Genomic DNA, 15659 nt, shown 5'->3' with positions numbered 1-15659 from the left:
TTCTCATGAATACATGTTATTTTATAAAAGGAAAATTGAATATATCTTTTTTGGTATATTTTATTAACATTGTATAAAGTGACAAAAGCTAGGTTTATTTTGTTTTAACTTTGATCATCTTTGAGGTAGGGTCTTAACTACTTTTCATTCACCAAGGTAACATTTTCTCTACTCTATTTTTTATTTTTATTTTAACTTTTATTTTAGGTTCAGGGGTACATGTGCAGGTTTATTACATAGGTGAACTCATGTAACAGGGGTTTGCTGTACAGATTATTTCATCACCCAGGTACTAAGCCCTAGTGCCCAATAGTTATTTCTGCTGCCTTCGTCCTCCCACTCTCCACCCTCTGGTAGGACCCTGTGTCTGCTGTTCCCTTCTTTCTGTCCATGAATTCTCATCATTTAGCTCCCACTTACAAGTGAGAACATGTAGTATTTGGTTTTTGGTTTTTGAGTTAGTTTGCTAAGGATAATGACCTCCAGCTCCATCCATGTCCCCACAAAAGACATAATCTCATTCTTTTTATGGCTGAATAGTATTCCATGGTGTATTTATACTACATTATTTTAATCCAGTCTCTCATGGATGGGCATTTAGGTAGATTACATTTCTATTCTATTGTGAATATGGTCTTTTCTATTGTGAACCGTGCTACAATGAACATACATGTGCATGTGTCTTTACGGTAGAATGATTTACATTCCTTTGGATATATACCCAGTAATGAGATTGGTGGATCGAATGGCAGTTCTGTTTTTAGCTCTTTGAGGAATCACCACACTGCTTTCCACAATGGTTGAACTAACCAAAAATGGTTGAACTGAGCCAAAAACGGTGAATAAGCATTCCCTTTTCTCGGCAACTTCGCCAGCATCTGTTATGGTTTGACTTTGTAATAGCCATTCTGACTGGTGTGAGACGGTATCTCATTGCGGTTTTGATTTGCATTTCTCTAATGATCAGTGATGTTCAGCTCTTTTTAATATGATGGTTGGCTGCATGTATGTCTTCTTTTGAAAAGTATCTGTTCATGTTCTTTGCCTACTTTTTAATGGGGTCGTTTGCTTTTTTTCTTGTAAATTTTTTAAGTTCCTTATAGATGCTGGATAGTAGAACTTTGTCAGATGCATAGTTTGCAAATATAATATTTTCTCCCATTCTGTAGGTTGTCTGTTTACTCTCTTGATAGTTTCTTTTGCAGTGCAGAGCTCTTTAGATTAATTAGATCTCATTTGTCAATTTTTACTTTTGTTGCAATTGCTTTTGGCATCCTTATCATGAAATATTTGCCCATACTTATGTACAGAATGGTATTGCCTAGGTTGTCTTCTAGGATTTTTATAGATTTTGGTTATATTTTCAATTTTTAATCCATCTTGAGTTTATTTTTGTATATTGTGTAAGGAAGTTTCAATCTTCTGCTTATGGTTAGCCCATTATCCCAGCAGCATTTATTGAATAGAAAGTCCTTTCTCCATTGCTTTTTTTTGTCAGCTATGTTGCAGATCAAATTGTTGTAGATATGTGACCTCATTTCTGGGCTCTCCGTTCTGTTCCATTGGTCTATGTGTCTGTTTTTGTACCAGTATCATGCTGTTTTGGTTATTGTAGCCCTACAGTATAGTTTGAAGTCAGATAGCATGATGCCTCCTGCTTTGCTCTTTTTGCTTAGGATTGTCTTCAGTATTTGAGCTCTTTTTTGGTTCTATATGAATTTTGAAACATTATTTGCTATTTCTGTAATGAACGTCTTTAGTAGTTTGATGACAACAGCATTGAATCTGTAAATTGCTTTGGGCAGTATCACCATTTTAGTGATATTGATTCATCTTATCCATGAACTTAGAATATTTTTCCATTTGTTTGTGTCATCTCTGATTTATTTTAGCAGTGTTTTGTAATTCTCTTTGTAGAGATCTTTTACTTCCCTGGTTAGCTATATGTCTAGGTAAAATTTCTTATTTTTTTAACATCTTATAGTAAGACCCTTTTATAATGAAAAATTAATATATGGTAAAGTTTAGTAAAGCCAATATTTCTCAGCAATTAATGAATTCATAAGAAAGGGAAAAACTGAGGAGGTGTGTCTGGAACTAATTACATGTGAAAAAAGGGTAGATTCTTTATGAGTGGAGGAGAGAATGAAACTCATTATTAGTAGATAAAAGAGAGATAGGAAAGATGAGGAGAAAGGGAGGGAAATAGGGAAGAAGGCAGAAAGCAGAAATGAAAGAAAATTTACATAGACATAAAGGCAGAGATATGTATGTAATGCAGGCATTTAGTAGATAGAGAAGCACCTATTTAGAGCAGACTTGTGTTTTAGAATTTTGTTTTTTACTTACTTGTTCTTCATGGAGTGAACTGGAGAAGGATAGAAGAGGTTTCTAGTTTCAGCCACTTCCAAAAGAGGCAGACTCGATCTTTCAGAAGTAACTCTGGCATCTGGGTTACAGTTTTAAGACGGACATTGAAAATTTGCAAGGTAAAAATAAGTTTCCCACTAAGGTATGTACTAGATATCAATAAGATTTTATAGTTTAAATAGATCATATTCAGTGGTATTTTTAATAAGATTTCTTTTGATTTGGTGTATCGCTAATCGAGCTTTAACGTAGCTGATACAACAAATCAATAAACTAAGTTTCAAACTCAAAAACTATGACTTCTTAAATTCTTTTGCATTGAAAAAATAATACACGTACTTTAGACTCTTTTCACTTGTGCAAAAATTTTTAATGACAATAGCTACTATCCATATGGGAGAATTTAGTGGATAATAATAACATCTGAAAAATATTCCAAATATACCAATAAGAGTAATTAAAAGGGATTTATCTTATTTATTCTTTCCATACAGCTATGTTGCTCACATTGGGAAGCAAAACTTCCCATATCAGACAATATTATCTGATAAACTCACCACTTCTAAAATTAATACCCATTCAAGCATCTCTCCCCATTTAAATCTTTATCTGCCCATTACATAAGGCTTTGATCAATGTTTACATGGTTGTCTGATCTTGCAAAAAAAATTGATGAAGTAATTTTAAAACAGCCAAAAAGTGATTAAAAAGTAAGAGTATAAATCTTTAGTGATAAATTGTTTAAAAAGTAAAAGCATAAATCTTGCAATAGACATGGTATTATAGAGTGTTGATAAAGTGAGTTTAGGTAATTGCTTGACAAACCATATCCCAAAGCCTTTGACAAGGGAGAGAATTTCAGAGTTAGATAAGTTAGAACTTGAAGAAAAGCAAATAGCAAGGGTGATGAGTCAGTTGTTACTTCATAATAGAATTACTTAAGAACCAAAAAACTCTGTGAAGAAAGTCATTGGTAGCTTGATGGGGATGACATTGAATCTATAAATTACCTTGGGCAGTATGGCCATTTTCACGATATTGATTCTTCCTACCCATGAGCATGGAATGTTCTTCCATTTGTTTGTATCCTCTTTTATTTCATTGAGCAGTGGTTTGTAGTTCTCCTTGAAGAGGTCCTTCATGTCCCTTTTAAGTTGGATTCCTAGGTATTTTATTCTCTTTGAAGCAATTGTGAATGGGAGTTCACTCATGATTTGGCTCTCTGTCTGTTATTGGTGTATAAGAATGCTTGTGATTTTTACACATTGATTTTGTATCTTGAGATTTTGTTGAAGTTGCCTATCAGCTTAAGGAGATTTTGGGCTGAGACGATGGGGTTTTCTAGATATACAATCATGTCGTCTGCAAACAGGGACAATTTGACTTCCTCTTTTCCTAATTGAATACCCTTCATTTCCTTCTCCTGCCTGATTGCCCTGGCCAGAACTTCCAGCAGTACGTTGAATAGGAGTGGTGAGAGAGGGCATCCCTGTCTTGTGCCAGTTTTCAAAGAGAATGCTTCCAGTTTTCACCCATTCAGTATGATATTGGCTGTGGGTTTGTCATAGATAGCTCTTATTATTTTGAGATATGTCCCATCAATACCTAATTTATTGAGAGCTTTTAGCATGAAGTGTTGTTGAATTTTGTCAGAGGACTTTTCTGCATCTATTGAGATAATCGTGTGGTTTTTGTCATTGGTTCTGTTTATATGCTGGATTATGTTTATTGATTTGCGTATGTTGAACCAGCCTTGCATCCCAGGGATGAAGCCCACTTGATCATGGTGGATAAGCTTTTTGATGTGCTGCTGGATTCGGCTTGCCAGTGTTTTATTGAGGATTTTTGCATCAATGTTCATCAAGGATATTGGTCTAAAATTATCTTTTTTGTGTGTGTCTCTGCCAGGCTTTGGTATCAGGATGATGCTGGCCTCATAAAATGAGTGAGGGAGGATTCCCTCTTTGAGAAATGCAAATCAAAACCACAATGAGATACCATCTCACACCAGTTAGAATGGCAATCATTAAAAAGTCAGGAAACAACAGGTGCTGGAGAGGATGTGGAGAAATAGGAACACTTTTACACTCTTGGTGGGACTGTAAACTAGTTCAACCATTGTGGAAGTCAGTGTGGCGATTCCTCAGGGATCTAGAACTAGAAATACCATTTGACCCAGCCATCCCATTACTGGGTATATACCCAAAGGATTATAAAACATGCTGCTATAAAGACACATGCACATGTATGTTTATTGTGGCACTATTCACAATAGCAAAGACTTGGAACCAACCCAAATGTCCAACAGTGATAGACTGGATTAAGAAAATGTGGCACAAATACACTATGGAATACTATGCAGCCATAAAAAGTGATGAGTGCATGTCCTTTGTAGGGACATGTATGAAGCTGGAAACCATCATTCTCAGCAAACTATTGCAAGGACAAAAACCCAAACACCGTATGTTCTCACTCATAGGTGGGAATTGAGCAATGAGAACGCATGGACACAGGAAGGGGAACATCACACACCAGGGCGTGTTGTGGGGTTGGGGGAGGGGGAGGGATAGCATTAGGAGATATACCTAAGGTTAAATGACCAGTTAATGGGTGCAGCACACCAACATGGCACATATATACATATGCAACTAACCTGCACGTTGTGCACATGTACCCTACAACTTAAAGTATAATAAAAAATAAATAAATAAATAAATAAGAACAAAAAAACTAACTCTTTGGAAAGTTAATGAATTAATACATATGTGTGTAAAACTCAAGCTCATTAAGATCACGTTGGAAAAGTTTAAAGATAAGTAAAGGTTGCCACATGTGATTTTACAGAATGGTTGAAAAATTATGTGCTAACTCATCCCCCAAAATTCACAAATTCTTTTTTCATGTCTAAAAATTAGTATGCAGTGGCAATAGCTTTATTGTTTTGTGGTAAATATGCTTATTTTCATAAATTTTGATTTAATTTCTCATGACAGACACCGACCATTTTTTCATTTGGTAGCATGAAAACATAATTATTCAATTATAGCAGATTTATTTTTGTTCTTTTTTTCTGTTACTAATTATTTCAGTTTATAAAGATGTATTGCACGTCAATATACATATTAGTTTCTAATTTCTGTTACAACATCTTATTCATAAAATAGAATTAGTTGTAAAAGTAGTACTGAATAGTGGTTTGGTATAGGCAGCAAGTAGTACTGAATAGTGGTTTGGTATAGACAGCAGAAGCAGCCTGGTGGGTTTCAAATCCCATATCCACCATTACTTGTAGTCCAACATTAAGCAAGTAACTTCTTCTTGCTTCAGTTTTCTCATCTGTAAGATGGGGCTAATATTAGCAACTACTCAAAGGCTTGTTTTAAAGATTAAAGAGTCACTATCCAGTAAACGTATTTATAACAGTGTCTGAACTATAGTAACTGTTATATGAGTAAAGTTGAAAATGAGCTTTAAGTCATATATATTAGCATATCTACTATTCCTTAAATTGATGGTTCCTGTTCCTCTCTTAGATCACGGCCTTCTCTATTTTACTAATTCTTCCCTCTCTCCTATTTCTGAATATCTTCTACCACTACTTTACTACTTTAGTGAACTAAATCCCAAAATAATTTTGTTAATTTGCCCTAAATGTTGGAATTCTAATCTAACATCAGATTTTTGGAAATCTTCATAACTCACTCCATTTTTTAAATGACTCAAAATAAAAAGTATCACTTTAGTCATTGTACAAATATCCTATTTAGAATGATTATAAAACATCTTTCTTCCTTGAATTTGTAAAAAAATCATTCTCTAAATAAAGGAATTATCCATTAGAGAGATACAGGTTTAGCAAACAAAAATATAAGACACTCTATTAAATTCCAATATGAGATAAACAATATTTTTTTCATATAAGTATAACCCATGCAATATACTTTGGCTGAAAAATAGCTGTTATTTATCTGAGATTCTAATTTAACTGTACATATGTCTTCAATCTCACAAACTTAAATAGAGCTGGAAAAAATCTGTTAAAAACTTTTAAAATTAATTATATTGTATAAGCACATACATTTCTAATGGAATTACATTAAGCAGATATAGTTTTTGTCTAATTTCAATTCTTGCATGAATAGCATCTGAATTTTGCTCTATCATTGATGCAAGAGTAATGAGTTTCACCTTTTGTTTATAAAAAGTTCATAATTTCAAAAAATATTTCTGTATTATGTATATAGTAGCTTGAAATTATACCATCTATTGAGTTTTTTTAAATAACGGAAACTTAAAACCCAATACAAAAAATCACACCTTGCAAAAATGAGTCTTGAGGCTAGAATTCTGCTTTTTCTGTGTTAAAATACTTTGGCGAAAATGAAAAGAGATATTATATAAATAGCACTTTGTCTCAGAGGTGAATTTTGCTAGAGCAGGTATATAATACCATTAATCACTTCAATGGTGTTATAACACAGGCTTTCCAAGTCAACTTCCTTGATTTAAGTAATATCATTTAAAAGGCTACTTGACTATCAACTAGCTCTTGCCAAACATTATTTTGATTAGCAAAATTGGAGAATAATTCGCAGGACTTTCACAGATGGCTATTCACATTCTAAGTGCGTATCGGTGCTTTCCATTTTCATCTAGTCTCTGACTTGGAGAAAATTTAATAGAAATTTTTCTAAATCTAAGCAAAAAGTTTGATATTTGCATGTCTCTGGTTACCCGATAGTAGAAAGATCATCTATATCATATTCTCCTAGAGAGAATCAGAGCAGCAATAGCCCTATAAATGATATGATTATGGGACACCAGCAAGTCCCCATCAGCTCTGATAGAGCTGTTACATCTCCACCTCCATGTTAACACCTTTCTACCCTAACTTCAAATAGTGGCATCACTCCTGAAGACAGAGAGCAAAGGCATCTGTATTGTCTCTAAATTTCACTGTTAAGGCATAACCACATAACAGTAACGGGGAGCTATAGCCTTTAGCTTTCTTATCAATTCACACAGTAATTGATATTATATTATTATACTACTTATAAGGGTGAGCCAAAAATGTCTATGGATGAAAGAAAGAAAAGCATTCCAACAAAGAGTTTGGAGCTCCTGTGAGGAAAGGGGGAGGAAAAGAAAGGCCTCAATACATCACTGAAGTGTGGTGTCATGATCTTGTGGGGTCAGCAGAAACCAGTGCAGAAGACAGGAATTAGTTGGACCCCCACACATCAGAACTCTTAGTTAATCTAAGGGCCTGTCTTACTCTTTTCAACTCCATCCTGTCATTTTTCCGTGGCCCTTCTGACCTTGATCCTCACCTTACCACTACCTCAACTATATTTGCTATATAAAGAGAAAGTGAGAATAGAACCATGCTAAAATAATTCCTTACTGAGACCACTAAGATCACAGAACTAATAAGTCAGAGTTGAAATTTAAATTTAGGCCTGTATGATCCAAAGCAAGTACGCTTTCTATTACACCCCACTGCTGAGAGGGAAGACAAACAATGTGAAACAGCATGGAAGGAATGAATTCTGATACACAGGATGTCTCTAGTATATTAATTGAAATGCATTCATTCCACTTACATTTATCAAGCTCTTAGCTGGCCTTGAATTAAATTAGTGTTAGCCTACATTCTTGAGAAAATCTATACACATTAATTATAGTGGGGCAATACTTCTGAAGTTGCATATTGATGTTCTTTTCTACACGGGTCCTTCTCTTTATACTACTTTATACTACATTTCACTGTCTTTTTACCTCTATTCGCTCTCCTCAATATAACCTTCACCAATTTTGTGAAAAAATATATATATATGTACACACATATGTATATGTATAAAATAATATATAATGTATGTGTGTGTATATACACATATACATATGCACTAGTTCTATAATGAAAGCTATATGCTGTTCTTGTTTTCATCTTTCTTAGAATCATTCTAGATAAAACTATTTTCAACATGCATTTGAATTATTACCAAAAATATAATAATATTTCAATGTCCTCTGTTTTATTCATAAAGAGCTTTAAATTCTGCTTGTGAGAATCACACTCTTGCTGGGCACACTGGCTCATGCCTGTAATCCCAGCACTTTGGGAGGCCGAGGCGGGTGGATCACCTGAGGTTGGGAGTTTGAGACCAGCCTGACCAACATGGAGAAACCCCATCTCTACTAAAAATACAAAATTAGCCTGGCGTGGTGGCGCATGCCTGTAATCCCAGTTACTTGGGAGGCTGAGGCAGGAGAATCGCTTGAACCCAGGAGGTGGAGGTTGCAATGAGCCGAGATTGTGCCACTGCACTCCAGCCTGGGCAACAAGAGCGAAACTCCCTCTCAAAATAAATAAATAAATAAATAAAAGAATAACAGTCTTAAATATAGGTCTACCTTATCCTCTGAACAAAACTAGACTCTCCCTAAAATACCAACATCCAGGCCGGGTGCGGTGGCTCACACCTGTAATCCCAGCACTTTGGGGAGGCCAAGGTTGGCGAATCATGAGGCCAAGAGATAGAGACCATCCTGGCCAACACGGTGAAACCCCGTCTGTACTAAAAATACAAAAAAAGTAGCCAGGCATGGTGGCAGGCGCCTGTAGTCCCAGCTACTCGGGAGGCTGAGCCAGGAGAATTGCTTGAACCTGGGAGGCGAAGGTTGCAGTGAGCCGAGATCGTGCCACTGCACTCCAGCCCAGGTGACACAGTGAGACTCCATCTCAAAAAAAAAAAAAAAAAAAAAAAAATCAAACAAACAAACAAACAAACAAAAACCCAACATCCTAATTTGGAGTGCCTCAGTCATTCCAGGTGTTTCTTCAAATTTTTAGGCAACAGGTAACTTTTACTACTTTGCAATCTGATAATGTTAAATGTATCTCTTTCTTTTCATGCTTATATGTTGACTTGGAAACCCTTAATTTTCCATTTCTTTTTCTCAGTTACACTATATGTGCTTGATCTTCTAGTCTACTTTGTCTAGAAAAATCAATTATGTACTCTTGAATGTGACTATCTCAGTGGCTACATAGTATGTAAACCTCAACTATGTTTTCTTTCATTTCTATCTTGAGTCTACTCTCTGATCTCTTTTTTCTCTTTATTTCCCTCCTCTAGAGTTTTTTTTTGGAAAGAAATGTTTCAAAGGCTACCGTTGATTGCTCTTTTGAATTTCATTGTAAGTTAATAAGGATTTATGATAGCCTCCAGCTTAAGACTATTTTTCTCAATAGAAATAGAATCCTTGGCCTGTTCGCATTCCTACCTCATTTAGTTAGCATTGGCAAATAATTTGCTTCAGTATAATAAAGCCGAATATTTTGTATTTTTATTCATTTATAAGAACTGAATATTCAGTTCCGAAGGATTTGACACATTACCATATGCCTTTTTTTCCAGAAGTTATATTATTCGTCTGTTGTGTAGTTGCTATCTAGCCTTAGAGTTAAATGTAGAGCATAAGTTAACAAACTCACCAAAGTTTCCTTTTTTCAAAAAATAGCTTTATTAACATAAAATTCACTGGCTAAAATTCACCCATTTGAAGTAATGCATATGTTAATTTACTCACTGTAGCAATTCCACAATGTATACATATTTCAAAACATCATGTATATTAAAAAATATGTAATTTTATGTGTCAATTTTTAAAAGTATTCATATATTCACAGATGTTGTAACCATTACCACAATCAATTTTAGAGCATTGTATCACCTCAAAAAGAAATTCTATACCCTTTAGCTATTATCTCCTCATCCCCTCATCATTCAACCCCCATTCTCAGCCCTAAGCAACTATTAATCTACACTCTGTCTCTATAGACTTCCTTTCTAGACTTTGATATGAATGGAATAATGTACTATGTGGACTTCAGTGACAGGCATCTTTCACTTAAGGTAGTATCTTCAGCGTTCATCCAAATCGGCAGATATATCAGTACTTCATTTCTTTCTATTCTCCCCTTCCAAAAATGCATTGTATTGACATGCCACTTTGTTTATCCATCTTTCTGTTGATGGATATTTAGATTGTTTTCACCTTTTGGCTATTATGAATGATTATTCAATGCTTACTATAAATATTCATGTATAAGTTTTAATATGGACATGTTTCCATTTCTCTTGCATATAAACCTAGGAGTGGAATTGTTGGGTCATGTGATAACTCTGTTTGTTTGAAGAATTGCCAAACTGTTTTCCAAAGAGATTGCACCATTTAACATTCTTACCAGCATCATATAAGGTTTCTGACTCACTGACACTAGTTATTATCCTACTTTTTGATTCTAGACATCCTAGTGTATCTGAAGTGGCATCTCACCGTGGTTTTGATTTGCTTTCCTTTGCTAACTAATGATGTGGAGCATTCCTCATGTGTTTCTTGGTAATTTGCATATCTTCCTTGGAAAAGTGTCTACTGAGATCTTTTGCCTGTTTTTTATTTGGGTTTTTATCTTTTATTATTGAGCTAAAAGTTTTTATATATTCCAAATGTAAGTAATTTAGCAAAGATATGTTTTACAAATATTTCTCCCATTCTGTGGCTTTTTTTCATTTTCTTGATTTCCTTTGAAACACAGAAGTATTTAATTTTGATGACGTTTAATTTATCTTTTGTTTGTTTGCTCTAATTTTGATGAAGTTTAATTTATCTTTTGTTTATTTGTTTGTTTGCTCATGCTTTTCGGTGTCATATGTAAGGACCCTTGGCCAAATCCAAAGTATGGAAGATTTACTCTTGTGTTTCCTCCTAAAAATTTAATAGTTTTAACTCTTACATTCAAGTTTTTTATTGATTTTTATTTCATTTTTGCTTCTGATCTTAAGAGTCTAATTTCATTCTTTTGTATATAGATATCCACCTATTCCTACATTATTTGTTGGAAAGACTATTCTTTCCCCAACAAATGGTTTAACACTTATATCAAAAATCAGTTGACCATAATTATGTGCATTTATTTCTGGACACTCAATTCTATTGCACTGATTTCCATACCTGTCCTTGTACCAGTATTATATTTTCTTGATTACTGTTATTTGTAGTAAGTTTTAAAGTTAGGAAGTGTGAGTACCCATACATTTTTCTTCTTTTCTTGGACTGTTTGGCTACCCTACATCTTTTGCAATTTTGCATGAATTTTAGAATAAGCTTATCAACTTCTACAAAGAAGTCAGCTAGGATTCTGACAGAGATTGCCTTGAATCTGTAGATCACTTTGGGGAATACTGCCTTCCTAAACATTTAAGTCTTCTGATCTATGATCTGTGCCTTAATGTCTTTGTCAACTGCAATTCCTTAGGAGATGATTTTTTATTTGTAGTGCAAATATACCTGCCAGGCCACCTGTATGAGTTCGTTTTCATGCTGCCGATAAAGACATACCTGAGAAGAAAAAGAGGTTTAACTGGACTTGCAGTTCCACATGGCTGGGGAGGCCTCAGAAACATGGCGTGAGGTGAAAGGCACTTCTTACTTGGCAGCGGCAAGAGAAAACGAGGAAGATGCAAAAGCAGAATCCCCTGAAAAAATCATCAGATCTCATAAGACTTATTCACTACCACAAGAACAGTATGGGGAAAACCACCCCCGTGATTCAATTATCTCCCCCTCCCCCACAAGTTGGTCCCTCCCCCAATACATGGGAATTATGGGAGTACAAATCAAGATGAGATTTGGGTGGGGACACAGAGCCAAACCATATCACCATCTTATAAAAGTACAGAGTATTTCCTTCTAATGACATGCTTTTTATCTTGTCGACAAATAAGAGGATTGATTTACAAACTTCCCTAGTTCATGTTGTAAAGAAAACAACTTCTGCACAGGAGCTACTTATAAAAATGCACTATATCCCCCTCCCCAAACCTCATCCAGAACAATTCTACATGCTAAAGATGCTTTTAGTATTGGATTATTAGTTTTCCATATGCATCAGCAACCAAAGCTAACAAGCGTCTACCTGCTATCTCACATGGTTTCTGCATTTCAGTACTTTCTTACCCACTTATGTGATGGTTACACATATTAAAGTTACCATACAAATTAGGTGAGGGTCATATTTGACAACTATTGTTCAGTTCGTACTTCGTAAGACTATTATGAAAATATTCTATAGCTTTTGCACATTCCCAAACTCCATGAAGCTCTCTTATCCCTATGTAAATCTCTCATGTGTTCAATTTTGTATTGTGCAAAATTTAATAATTTAGTGTCATATGCCAATGCCTGCAGAAATAAAACTTGAAATTATGGTTTTCAAGTTCCCATTGTTTATCCATGAATTTAATACATAGTTGGGTTTCTCACTTGAATTGTAACTCTGAAAGGATTGTAGCATGCCCACTTTTTTCATCAACTTGACACATAAGGGTGAAATTTTATGTAGTACTTTTGAGCCTTCCTAGATGGTCTGAAACACACTGGAGAGATCAGAAGGAAAATCATGATGGTTTTGCACAATGTCCAAGATTGTAATGCAGTTAATGGCACTTGCAAAGTTGGTGGTCTGGTAATTAAGTAAGAATCAATCCACAGCTCATGTGTTTGCATACAGTGGTTCTCAATGAGAAATCCTAAGTGGTCACTTGAACTTTTATGGCAAGGAGTCAAATTCTCTGTAAAATGCACACAAGCAATTCTTGCTGCCTTCAGCAAGCATAAATCTTATACTGAGTGAAATATTCTCTCTTCCTCTCTGTGGAAATGCTACAAACAATAATTTTTCAACACACTATAATACATTTACAGAATAGAAAGGATAGATGTAAATAGTGTTGAAGGCCAATTCTCATGTCACATAAAATGAATGTGTAAAAGAAACCAGGTGAAATCACTGATTTATCTTTCTGTTTTTGCAAGCTTATGTTTAAATTATTACATCTCAATTGCCTCAAATGTTTTCTTCTACTCTGACTTAAAAAGCAGTTCCAAATTCTATTTAATTTTAGCATTAAACAACTGTGTTGTTGCTGATAAAACATCAATGTAAACTGTGATTTTCCTACTACATTATCTAAGTAAATACAAGTTACAAAATCCACTTATGTACAGAGAGTGGATAAACCCAGGCAAATTTTGATCTAATCTACATTTCTTTGCTCTTTTTAAATGTCTGTGACCAAGATTATTTTAACTTCTTAGATTACTTTTTTTTTACTCTTCTGGCTATCCATGAATAACGACTTCAATGTGATAAGTAATTTAAACACAACTCTTTCAGACAGTGGTCCTGTACTTTTCATTACATATGTGGATCTTCCTACAGAAAGTAGTTCAGATTTCAATTCTAAATGGTGAATCAAAGTACAGAAATTTAACTTTATTATTGACAAAGAGAAATGTAAATTAATGATTGAAATATGTTCAGCACTGAATGAAAATAAAATCCTACCTCAAAAGTTGGAATGCATATTTTAGTAAATTTATGTATTATTGCATGAAATAAGTAATCGTACAAAATATTGAATGGTTTTATGATAATATAGACACTTAATCCATAGCATTAAAATCCACCCACTTCCCTGATTTGTGGAATGAGATAATGATAACCTCTAAATCACTGGATCATAGTGAGTAATAGAGAAGAATATTATACAAAAAGTATACTATACTTATTTGGAATATTATATCATGTGCTCTCATCTTTTTATTAGACAAAACAATTCTATAACTTTAAAATATGATAGTTAATAAATCCTTATGGTACTAAACAAGCTGAGAAAGTTTGTTACACACTTACAAAACAAGAGCAATATGAAAATGTGTTTAAAAAAGTAAATGTTTACAGTCCCACCAACAGTGTAAAAGTGTTCCTATTTCCCTCAGGGATCTAGAACTAGAAATACCATTTGACCCAGCCATCCCATTACTGGGTATATACCCAAATGACTATAAATCATGCTGCTATAAAGACACATGCACACGTATGTTTATTGCGGCATTATTCACAATAGCAAAGACTTGGAACCAACCCAAATGTCCAACAATGATAGACTGGATTAAGAAAATGTGGCACATATACACCATGGAATACTATGCAGCCATAAAAAATGATGAGTTCATGTCCTTTGTAGGGACATGGATGAAACTGGAAACCATCATTCTCAGTAAACTACCGCAAGAACAAAAAACCAAACACCGCGTATTCTCACTCATAGGTGGGAATTGAACAATGAGATCACATGGACACAGGAAGGGGAATATCACACTCTGGGGACTGTGGTGGGGAGGGGGAAGGGGGGAGGGATAGCATTGGGAGATATACCTAATGCTAGATGACGAGTTAGTGGGTGCAGCGCACCAGCATGGCACATGTATACATATGTAACTAACCTGCACAGTGTGCACATGTACCCTAAAACTTAAAGTATAATAAAAAAAAAGTAAATGTTGCACTAAAAAGTAATTTTTTAATTTTTATTTTATGTTCGGGGATACACGTGCAGGTTTGTTATATAGGTAAACTCATGTCATGGGGGTGTGTATACAGATTATTTTATCACCCATGGACTAAGCCTAGTACACAATAGTTGTTTTTTCTGTTCCTCTCCCTTCTCCCATTCTCCACCCTCCAGCAGGCCCCAGTGTCTGTCGTTCCCCTTTTTGTGTCCATGTATACTCATTATTTAGTTCCCACTTATAAGTGAGAAAATGCGGTGGTTGGCTTCATATTCCTGTGTGAGTTTGCTAAGAATAATGGTCTCCAGCTCCATCCATGTCCCTGCAAAGGACATGATCTCATTCTTTTTATGTCTTCATAGTATTTCATGGTGTATACATAGTACATTTCCTTTATCCAGTCTACCATTGATGGGTATTTAGGTTGACTCCACGTCTTTGCTATTGTGAATAGTGCTACAGTGAACCTACATGTGCATGTGTCTTTTTGACAGAATCATTTGTATTCCTTTGGGTATATATCCAGTAGTGAGATTGCTGGGTTGAATGGTAGTTTGGTTTTTAGCTCCTTGAAGAATCACCACACAGCTCTCCGCAGTGGTTGAACTACTTTCCACTCCCACCAGCAGTGTATAAGCGTTCTCTTTTCTCTGCATCTTCGTCAGCCTCAGCATCTGCTATTTTTTGACTTTGTAATAATAGCCATTCTGACTGGTGTGAGATGGTATCTCATTGTGGTTTTGATTTGCATTTCTCTAACGGTCAGTGATGTTAAGCTTTTTTTTTTTCACATGCTTTTTGGCCGCCTGTATGTATGCCTTGTCTTGAAAAATGTCTTAATGGGATTGTTTGTATATTTTAGATAAATT

At 34.9% G+C, this 15659-nt stretch overlaps 1 long non-coding RNA gene across 1 annotated transcript in view; it reads right to left on the bottom strand.

The window, feature by feature from the left end:
- The window catches only part of LOC129136967 (uncharacterized), a 208335-nt gene that overhangs the window by 39396 nt on the left and 153280 nt on the right, over positions 1 to 15659 (bottom strand). Inside the window, exon 4 of the long non-coding RNA XR_010150898.1 lies at positions 11776 to 11912. This is a non-coding gene — a long non-coding RNA (uncharacterized LOC129136967). The remainder of the gene's footprint in view (positions 1 to 11775; positions 11913 to 15659) is intronic.

The sequence above is a fragment of the Pan troglodytes genome, chromosome 15 (genome assembly GCF_028858775.2).
Source record: "Pan troglodytes isolate AG18354 chromosome 15, NHGRI_mPanTro3-v2.0_pri, whole genome shotgun sequence".
NCBI classification, from domain to species: Eukaryota; Metazoa; Chordata; class Mammalia; order Primates; family Hominidae; genus Pan; species Pan troglodytes.
Note: the sequence above shows the minus strand (reverse complement) of the source record. Positions and strands in the feature narration are given on the sequence as shown.